The following is an 11,685-nucleotide window of genomic DNA, read 5'->3' on the forward strand; positions in this document are numbered from 1 at the left end:
CCATCTCTGACATAGGTTTGTGGCTTTAGATGTATCGAGAGAGAGAGAGAGAGACAGACAGAGACAGAGAGAGAGAGATTAGATACGGATATGGATATAGACATACGTAACTCATTTTGCTATATTTACTCTACATCATGGCTGAAATTTAGAGGCTTGATCAGATGGTCTCTGTCTTTCCACTCACATGCGCATGTACACACACTGACATAATCTAGTATTTCTTACATAACTTAGGAGTAATATCAATTTATTGTTTATGGTAATTTATTGATTATATACTATTATCCTACGATTACTGTGACAAATGCAATTTAAACAAATTAAAAAAAAATTTTTTTAACATTTATTTATTTTTGAGACAGAGAGAGACAGAGCATGACCAGGGGAGGGTCAGAGAGAGGGAGACACAGAATCCGAAACAGGCTCCAGGCTCTGAGCCATCAGCACAGAGCCCGACGCGGGGCTCGAACTCACAGCCCTCACGGACCGCGAGATCATGACCTGAGCTGAAGTCGGCCGCTTAACCAACTGAGCCACCCAGGCGCCCCTAAACAAATTTTAAAAATTGTATTATAATTGATTTTACCTAAACTGGACAGATAATACATGAATGTGTAAACTTGAAAATAGTTTTTATACCTAACACCATTCACCATCACATTGTTTTAATTGCCACTGTCCACCTGGGATAGCCATACATATACACATTGTTTTTAAGGGGTGTCTTTGTAGGAATTTCCAAATAGTAGTAACGATAGCATCTAATGTGAGCAGTATGTTTGATTCTTCTATTCCGGTTATATACATATTGTCACTTACGTTGATATTCCCGTCATGTAGATAAGGAAACCGGAGAGTAAAGAAGCTGTGTAGCCTTACCAACATTATATAATTAGTCAGATACAAAACATCGCTCTCTTTGACTCTCCTGCACATAATTGTAGTCACAAATTTTTTTTTAGTATTTATTTATTTTAGAGAAAGTAAGAGACAGATCGTGAACAGGGGAGGGGCAGAGAGAGAGGGAGACACAGAATCCGAAGCAGGCTCCAGGCTTTAAGCTGTCAGCACAGAGCCCGACGTGGGGCTCGAACTCACAAACCGCAAGATCATGACCTGGGTCAAAGTCGGACGCTTAACTGACTTAACACCCAGGCGCCCCACTCACAAAAATTAATTTATCCTGATAGTGCCTAAGTTGGTTTTAGTGACAAGTGACAGCAAAACTTTCCTCCCCTTAGCACACAGTACGTTTTAAGGTGATCTAATTATTTGAGATAATGCCACGTATGTGCTACGTGACTCAGCCATTCTTTTCCTACACACGTAGCCCATAATGTGAAAACACTCAAACACGGACCAACCAGAACCTGTATTTGTCTCATTGTTACTGTGACAAATTACTGCAGACTGGTGGCTTAAGACAACACAGTGTATTTTTTTTACCGTCCTAAAGAACAGAGTCTAAAATCAAGGTGTCAATGGGCTGCATTCCTTCTGGAGGCTTCCTTGCCTTTTTGCTTCTAAAGTTCACCTGCCTTCCTTGGCTCATCACCCTTCTTTATATCACTCCTACTGTTGTTTCCTCCGTATCTCCCCCATTAGACCATGGCAACATTATTCCCAACAGCCAAATACTTTTAAGAAATCAAACATCTATCTAGTAGAGAGTGGATACACTAATGATTGTATTCCCCTACTGTGGAATACTACTCAGCAATAGACACTCCCACAAAGGTGATACGTCTTGGATTCATAGCGCTGCACTAGAGAAATACAATAGACTAGAGCTGTACGATTCAGCTTGTACAAGATTATGGAAATCTAAAACCATTGTGACAAAAAGTGGATCATTTGCCAAGGGCCAGGACTTTAGTGAGGGCGCCAAGTGCAGACTGACAGAAGAGAAATCTTTAGAATGAGGGAAATGTTCTATATCATGTTTGTGGTAATATTTACCCAACATCCTAAAATGCACACAATTCAATAGCTGTATCCTTAAAATGGATGGGTCTGAGTCAATGTAAATTACGCCTCAATAAAATTTGAAAATTTTTGATGGAGTATATAGGTTATTTTACAATTTCTGGTTTGTGTGTATGTCACATGGAGTTTTCAGTGATGAGATTTGCCAGTGATAGAAATCTTGCAAGTTCTACACTAGAACAGTTAAGTTTCATCTTCTCCATGATCAAGTACCAATAGGATTAGTTTGTGGTCATCAGAAATACGAATACATTACTAGAAATTAAGGTGAGACATCTTTCTTTCAGAAAACATGAGATTGAGCCTGCTAAAGTAGAACATGTTACTGATGAAATTCCAAAGCTTCCTGGACCATTTTCCTCTTGTTTTAACAGTGTGAACTCCCTGGCCAAGTACGGAGCACAGTTTGGTCCCAGGAAAGTTATACAAAGGGTTTAACGCAAGAGCCACACCATTATTTTCCATAAGGCTTGTCTGATGGAATAAAGCACAGAGAGGCTAACTAAAACAAACTTCGGTGCCAGTCTCTCGGTGGAAGGAATATCAGCAAAGATGAGCCTCGTTCTTTATAGTGTCTTTATTTATAAAATGGTCTAAGGATATCATTTTGATACAAGTGAGTTAACTTTGTAGGGTCCTCTACAAAACATCACAGGGACCTTTTCCTATTTTTTATTACGAGAGCCATAAAGGTACATCCGTGTGTTGCTTTGCCTAAGTCAGAAGGAGGTTCATTTTCCATCCATTCTGCCAAACAGAGAATGCTCTGCACAACAGGAGCACTTAATTTGTAGTTATTTACAAGCGCTCAGTGAAGCACATAGACTGATTTAGATGCCAGCTAAAGGTCTGTGAAGAAGGCAGTGTTCACTGATCACAGGCACCTGGGACGTTATCACCATGAAGTAAGTGACATCCAGAGTGCTCTTGAAACTGTCACAGAAGAGTTTACATTCATCAGAGGCACCGCAGAGCCTTTCTCGGAACCCTGAGCTAAACCAGTGGCTAAAACTGGTGGCTAAAACCACCAGTGGCTAAAACCACCCGTCCTCTCCAGGGGTGAAGCCTTCCAGAAACTTTGATCTCAGTTAAATCGCCCTGCAACACTCAGCAAGTGTTTATCTTTAACTCCATATCCAAAGAGGTTTCTTGGAATTCTGCCTCATGCGTGTGTTAGCCCCACTGTTGTTCTTCCCTTCTGTTGTGGCTGGACTATTGCAGTCACTTCGTATGTAACTCGCCTGTCCTTACCTGACCCTCCTCTTCACATTCCTTTGTCGTAATCTGTCTCATAGCAAATCTGGTCATACCCCGTGCCGCTGGATTCTCTGCCCTACCTCGTGGGGCTTCCAGTGTGAGGTTGGTTGGATGTGTCGACCTGACACATGAGAGCTCCGATGGTCCTGCCCACCCTTCCAGTCTCCTTGTCCACGGACCTTCCCCATGTCTGTGCTGCAGGTACATGCCAGTGACTTACAACTCAGAAGCACCAGAACACATTCCCTAAACACCTCATTCCATTTTATGCTTCAAATACACTTCAGGTATATCGAAAATACTTGAGTATTATGAAGACAAATCTTCATGTGTCTTCCTGGTAAACCTTATCATACTTAGACATCCCCCCTTCGTGTTCCCTTCTCGCTGATGCATTCTCTGACCCAAAATGGAAGAACTATCCACTCCCTCCTCTATGTTGCTGCCATATTGATGAAACAAATTATTTTGTATAATTGTGAACAATACACTAGTGTATATTACCTAAAAATTATTCATTTCCCTGCTATTTTTGTATTTCTGTACTATTATTTTCTTGAGGGTAGGAAACATACCTTATTCACCATTGCAAACCTGGTGACTGGTACGTAGTTCGAACTTAGGATGTTTTGAAATGGACAGTGTAGAGGAAATTCTGTGACAGTGACAGATTAGATTAGGTGTTTTTCAATGTCCCTTCCGAAAGACGAAGTATTTATATTTTCTGCTTTTTCATAATTTTTTCTACAACTCTGACTTGACAAACCTAATCCCTTTCTAGTCTCATTCTTTTTTTTTAGGAGGTGTTTGTCCATTACAAAATATGACTACTTATACCTGAGGTAGAGCAAATATAACATTCTTTTCTATTTTGTTAACAGCATATAAATCATGTATAATGTTCTTCTTTTCAATATTCCCAGATCTCTTAGGGCATGCATGATACAAAGACAAATATTAATTTAATTTCGCTCCATTTCCTTGTATTTACTCTTCATCTTATTTATTGAAAAATTCAAAAAGTGTAACAAAACGCAGAGAAATGACTCTGGTGTAAACCTACATGCTTTCCACTCTTTAGTCTGCAGTGTTACTTGAATCAATTACCTTTGCAGAAAAGTATGTTTCCAGTGGTTCTTAACTGAAGTATTAAAAACAAAAAGTCTTTGCCTCAAGCTTTTTTAAAGGTTAAACGCATACCCTCCCTACATGGCATGAATCTCAGTGATACACTTTGAGAACTCTGATTCATCCAATTTTCTATGTGGATAACGGACCAAGGATCCTTGCCCCCATAAAAACCATCAAAAAGATATTAGGCTAAAAAAAAGGTCTCAGTACCTCTTCTATTCAGTGAGATAAATGTTTAGGGTTCTGTTTAAACAAGCTGATTTTTCATGATGCCATTCATCAAATCACTTCACACCATTCACATTGATATTTATGACCCTTTCCTAACTAATTCCATGGTGCATAAAAGAAGTTTATGGGTATTGTCAAGTGTTGGAGATAAAACCCTAAAAACAGAATCTTACCCTTGAAAAGAAAACTATCAGCTGTATCAAGATGTTCTGAAATTGACTAGATGTACAGAAACAGCCTGTTGTTTTTAAAATGTCTAGCCTTTTCACTGAAGTGACCCATTGTATTCTAATAATTAAATGGTGGATTCCAAGAAACAGTCTGTTGCATGTAACACCACCTCCTGGAGGTTGCCCTTCTTCCTCTTCTCTGAGAACTCGTTCTAGCAATGCTTTGTTTTCTCTTATGTCACCTGTCTCTCTCTCTCTGTCTCTCTCATCTTTTAGTCTTTCATTCACCATTAGCCTTTTCCTTCTCTACACATCCATTTCTTTACCTCTCTCTCTAAAAAGGTCTTTCTTTGACTGGCTTGACTGATTATTATCTTTCCTTTCTGTAACTGTCAAAAACCATGAAAAAATAACTTATTCTCACTGTCTTCCTTTTCCTTCTATTCCCACCTTAACCACTTGCAATGTGGCTTCACATTTAATTTCTACAAGGACTTTTCTTAGCCCCCACTGTCCTTGAATGCTCTCTTGGGTTTGCTGTGTTGAAATCATAAATCCCTTTCTCTTTCCCTCTTGGAAATACTTCCTTCCCATAATTGTGTGCAGCTGGACTCTTTTGGTTCTCTTCTTACGTGACCAAAATCTTGGACAGACGGGACTCTGAGTACCTAGGTGAAATTCTTACTCTGTCATGAACTGCCATGTGACCTAGCCAAGTTACCTCCTCTCCTCATGCTTAAATTTTCTCATCCAGCTAGGGTCTTACCATTACAGGAATTATCTGTCACTGTCACTATAGAATCAGTGATTGGCATTAAAGTAATGGGTCTTCTCAAATCAAGAAGAAAATTCTCCAGAAGAAAATTCTCAGGGAATAAAGTTAAATATATAGCTACTTTTGAAAATCAATATTGTACCATAGGTCACGTGCTGTATGAAGCCTCACAGTTTTTGGTGACCAAAACAGATAATGCAAAGGTGAGATATTATAACTAGGCATTTTTTTTTAATTTTTAACATTTATTTATTACTGAGAGACAGAGACAGAGTGTGAGCAGGGGAGGGGCAGAGAGAGAGAGGGGGACACAGAATCTGAAGCAGGTTCCAGACTATGAGCTGTCAGCACAGAGTCCGACGCGGGGCTCGAACTCAAAAACCGTGAGATCATGACCTGAGCCGAAGTCGAACGATCAACTGACTGAGCCACCCAGGCGTCCCATAACTAGGCATGTTTTTAGTCAATACTTAACACATATTTGATCAGCCAGTAAGTACCAGAAACTGTCCCAGGTCTGGACTTGGCGTAGTGAGTAAAGCGTATCACATAGTAAATACTAACATTACTCTCATTTACTCTTTTCAAAAAATTTTTTATGTTTGTTGATTTTGAGAGAACAGTGCACTTGAGTAGGGAAGGGACAGAGGGAGAGAGAATCCCAAGCAGGCTCCACGCTGTCAGCACAGAGCCCGACACGGGGCTCGGACTCCTGAATTGTGAGCTCATGACCTGAGCCAAAATCAAGAGTTGGAGGCTTAAATGACGGAGCCACTCAGGTGTCCCTACACTAATTTATTCTGTAATTTAACTAGTGCCACTAATACTTAAATGTTTGAAAGTTTCGCTTGAAGATTATGAATATGCAGTTTATTAAGACAGAATTTCCTGTTGCCATGCAGAAATCCTTTCATATCCCTAAATTAGTAGTCTCTGCATCCGGCATTCATGTTGACTATTATTTGGTATCAATTTATCCATTTTCCCCAGGGTCTCTGAAATGACTTCAGCAGTATTTCAAAACCTTTATAACATAAGTTCAAACCTAAAATGTGTATTTCCGTTTTTGAGAAGTACATAGAAACTTAAACCATATTACAGACTGTTCCTCTTGTGTCACAGGTGTTCCTGAGAGCATCCTTGGAGGAGGGGAAGGTTCTTAGCACCCATCACCCGCATTTGGCACAGGGAATTCTAGTATGTTTGCTGTTAATATCACTGCTGCAAATATGTGCAAATGTGGAGCGGAAGCTTGGGTTGGAGAGAAGGAGTCTCCGCTTGCTAACTACAGGAAGATAGCAGGAGAGGAGAACACAGTCTCTTATTACAGGAGCTAATCCATGATGCATTTATTGTATGGAACCATTTTCATGACAATGCAAATCTAGATTTTAATACACAGAACGCACTCTGGGAAACCCATTGCAGTAATAACATTACCCCATTCATTATATGAAAAGTCGTATCCTCTTGTCTCTTACGTTGATATCAGTTCAAAATATTTATTAATCTGCTTAAAATTGCCTGCTGGTTGGCATATTGGGATGTCCTACATGGTTTATGATATAATTTTCCTTTTCCTCCGTATTCTCTACATTTCAGCTGTACCCACAGAACTCATTACATTTTTGCCAGAATTAGATCATTCTCTCTGATAACTGTGAGGGCGTCAGACAAGCTTCGTGTTGTATTGATATGGACATTTTTTTATATCTTATTTATTTTATTTTATTGATACAGTTTTTCCTGCTCTTTTCTTAGGCTTTTTAATTCAGTGTCTCTACTTTTAAGTGGCACAAACCTCTCAGCTACAACCTTGTTTGCTTTTTGCCGCCTCTTTCCTCAGTCTTCTCCTGTCCCTGCATGGATGAGAAGAGGGTTGAGGGAGTACATATGAACTTAACCCAAAAGGGTAATATGGGTGACAAAGTACAATTAGAATGGATGAGGTAGATTAATTCCATTTCCCCTCTTCCTCCTGTATGTCACGATTTTGATTTATTGTCTAACTGTAGAGTATCGCCTAAGATTACTATTTTTATTTTCCATTTCAAAACAGGACAACACCCCTTTAATAGTGTTTGGGTTAAGATTGTCCTTGATCCCTCCTGTAAAAGTCAGGTTTCATGTCCTTCTGCCTAATAAAACAAAATTCTTAGCCTTCGGAATGCAGGCCAGAGCAGTGATTTTCAAATTTGGGGTTAGAAAAACAACCACCTGGATTTCTCATAAAAGATTCACATTGTTCAGAGATATTATCAGGAATCTATAGTTTTATAAGTATTCCAGATAATTCTAGTTCAGATAATTCAAGGACCATGGCTGCATTTTGGTTTCCTGCACTTTTTTTTTAAATTTTTTTTTAACATTTTTATTTATTTTTGAGACAGAGACAGAGCATGAACGGGGGAGGGGCAGAGAGAGAGGGAGACACAGAATCGGAAGCAGGCTCCAGGCTCTGAGCCATCAGCCCAGAGCCCAATGCGGGGCTCGAACTCACGGACCACGAGATCGTGACCTGAGCTGAAGTCGGACGCTTAACCGACTGAGCCACCCAGGCGCCCCTCCTGCACTTTTTTAAAGCTCTAAACTGGTATTATTCAAACAAAAATATTAAGACCCAAACCCCCAGGCTTAAGAAACTATGGGAGGAGGTGATGGTGGGTTCCTATCATGTCTTTTGTGAAACCTGTGGTTGGCTCAGCACCCTAGCGATGTGTATGGAGCTGATTATCCTGCATTCCGTCACTCTCTACCAATCCAGGAAAGGTGAACAATTCCTAGAAAGAGCTCAAGCATGATGATGCATGAGGGACATAGTCAGAGTGTCATCGTGAACTTGCCCAAAGGATTCTGCTAGTTATTAGCAAACAGTGTTTGATTGAGTGTATTAGGAACAGACTAAAGATCAGGCAGAAACAACCCCGTTTCATCAGGTGATGGGACACCATTGAAGGCTCAGCCACGGAATTTCCCTGTGTCTCCAGACACGCTGAGTAGGGCGAGGCTGCGAGAACAACAAAACCACAACCAACATTCAGAGCTGGGTTGATGATCGTATTTTTCTGAACGAAGTTCTCAACATGAGACTGACAGTTCCAAACAAATTATCTGTCTCAGACACACACAGTTTCTCCTTTTGTCTGTGTTAATAAAACGGCTAAGACGAGAGTCCCGAATATGTGAGTGCGGGAGGGAGGGTCAAGGCCCGCGTGCCTCCTCTCTCCTGCAGGGGCACAGGAAGGTGACAAAGAAACATGGATCTGGGTCAGATGCAAACTAATGACTAGGATTGGTGGAATATAATCAGGAACTCCAACGCCTGGAGCGAGAAAACCTTGAAAAAATCTAGAATTCTCAAAAAGAGGTTGATAACGTTTGTTATGTGTAGGGTGACTTTCAGAGGAGGGTCATTGCTGATGATTGAGGCCGGTTGCTACCATGTGCCCATGAGGACAAAACACAGAAGACTGTTTCTGTTTTTGTGACAGTGCGGCGGAGGCCAACACAAACTTTTTTCCTACTATCGAGAACTTTCTGCCTGGCATGATTGGTGTTTCCAGAAATACAAGAGTATGAAATGTAGTTCTTAATGTTGAAGAGCCTACAGTCTGTCTGAATAAAGGATCTCACCTTCTCTCTGCTTTTCCAAGTCAAAGGAAGAGGGACCCCACAGGTGTATTCTTTTCATAGGCTACGTAACGTAGGTGTTGTTTTGTTTTCTTTCTAACGTGAAAATAACAGAACTGAGGGGGTTGATTAAAGACACCAAGTTTCCAGGGTGCCTGGGTGGCTCAGTCAGCTAAGCATCCGACTCTTGCTTTCAGCTAAGGTCATGATCTCACAGTTGGTGAGTTCGAGCCCCCCACATCGGGCTTTGTGTTGATGGTATGGAACCTGCTTGGGATTCTCTCCCTCTCCCTCTTTCTCTGTCTCTGTCCTTCTCGTGCTCTCTCATGTTTTCTTGGTGAAGACACCCAAGTTTCAAAGTAATAAACTACAGAAGAAATACCTGTGTATATATATGGCCCATGAGTTCTCTTTAATACCAAAATTAATAATGATAAAGTAACAACAAGCACAAAGGGTTATAAAGGAATTCTGGTTTTTTTTTAATGTTTACTTATTTATGAGAGAGAGGGAGAAAGAGTGAGGGAGAGAGACGGAGACAGAGACAGAGACAGAGCAAGAACCCCAAGCAGGTTCCACACTGTCAGCACAGAGCCTGACGTGGGGCTTGAACTCACGAACTGTGAGATCATGACCTGAGTCGAAATCAAGAGTCAGACGTGTAACCGACTGAGCCACCAGGCACCCCCAAAAGGAACTCTGTTCTAATATGTGAAAAATTATAGGAGAATTCATGGATGTTCTGAATGAAGCCAGAATTCCAAGTCCACAAATTTGAATTTCTGTCCTAAGGACAAAATTTAGAGACAGTCTTGGGGAACAAATGTTCCATAGTTGTGAATAGTAAAACAAATTATAACTTGGAAACTAAGGAACTGTTTTCCCAGCTTTTAAAGGGGCACCTGGGTGGCTCAGTCGGTTAAGTATCCGCCTTCAGCTCAGGTCATGATCTCACGGTTCAAGGGTTTGAGCCCCACATCTGGTTTTGTGCTGATAGCTCAGAGCCTAGAGCCTGCTTCAGATTCTGTGTCTCCTCTCTCTGCCCCTCCCCTGCTCATGCTCATGCTTTGTCTGTCTCTGTCTCTCAACAATAAATAAATGAATAAATAAATAAAACAGTTAAATAGAGCTTATTGTATATATTAGAGAATATGGACCTGAAGAATAGTGACTTGTTTCCCTAGAAAGACATTCAGTGATCAGCAGAACTCCTCACAGGTGCCATGGTCGCATGTTTCTTTATCGACAGAATTCTTGTGTTTGGGAATTGGGAAATGCTGCCTAGAGTCCTTCATTAGAATTCTCACACATCATTAATCTCTGAAAACTATTTGTCAGGCAAAGTAGTAATTGATAAAATCCTTGTATGTTGAAGTTATTGACTAATGATAAGTGCCCCCTGGAGGACAGTTATGGTTGGTAAACTGTGCACAATTTGTGTTTCGAGAGGGGACGTCTTCGTCAGGAGTGTGCACCAGGGAGAGAAAATCCAGTTTAGGGATGAACTGGACACTTAACTCAGAAAATTATTTATGTGATGGCCAGGCAGAAAGACAAGTTGAGATCAAGAAACCAAGTAACGGAGTTGGGGGTCAGAGGTTCAGAATGAACAGATCAGACCTTGGATCTGGAGAGACTACCCGTCAACAGAGAAAGAGTACGGGTTTGCAGCAGCTGGGGGCATTGAAGGGAAGGACTCGGATGCATGCATCTCCCTGTGGTAGCGAATTGCATGCCCCCTGCATGGGCGCTGGCCGCTTGTCCAGGTATTTTTAACATAGGGACAAACGCGTTGGACCAGTGACAGCCACCAGCAGGGGTCCGATCTGAACACACCCCCTTTCCTATTGGACACTCCCCGTGGAACTTTGGGCAGGGGGCCAGGCAGTCAGGGATGTGCAGAAACCATGCAGGGACTCCTCCCAGGCACAGTGACCCTTATAATAACAGTAAGCCACTCTGTGTCTTTTTTACTGGGCTGACATTTTCACTGACGGTGCAAAAACAATGGTGGATAAAACTGGCAACTCAGCACAAGTCAAGGCTGTGGCCACAGAGACATGTCGTCACTGTGTTTCTCATTGCCGTGCAACACACGCATGTGCACACACTCACGCACACCAATTTTGTTCATGAACAGCCTTGATGATGCGATAAAAATCACTACTCCTTGTACATGTTGAGCCTTGAGTATATGACATGTCCTTGTATATTCTGTGTGACAAAGTGAGAATTGTGCATCAAGCTGTTTTGCTGCTTGTCTCTAAGGAAAACCCTCGTGTGATTATTCCATTTGCGAGCTGAATGAGCCCCCTTATTCATGAAACCGTCTACTTGAAATTCCCAGCAGACTGACAAATTATGATTATTCAGACTTGAATATTTTGGTGATATTTGCTTTAAAACAAACAAACAAAAAACAACAAAATGAAAGATGAAGTAAACCCGTCCCTTTAAGGAAGCAGGTGGCCACGATAAAATTGGAGCTTTCAAGCAAAATTT

Source organism: Prionailurus bengalensis, chromosome D1, assembly GCF_016509475.1.
Source record: "Prionailurus bengalensis isolate Pbe53 chromosome D1, Fcat_Pben_1.1_paternal_pri, whole genome shotgun sequence".
Lineage (NCBI taxonomy): Eukaryota > Metazoa > Chordata > Mammalia > Carnivora > Felidae > Prionailurus > Prionailurus bengalensis.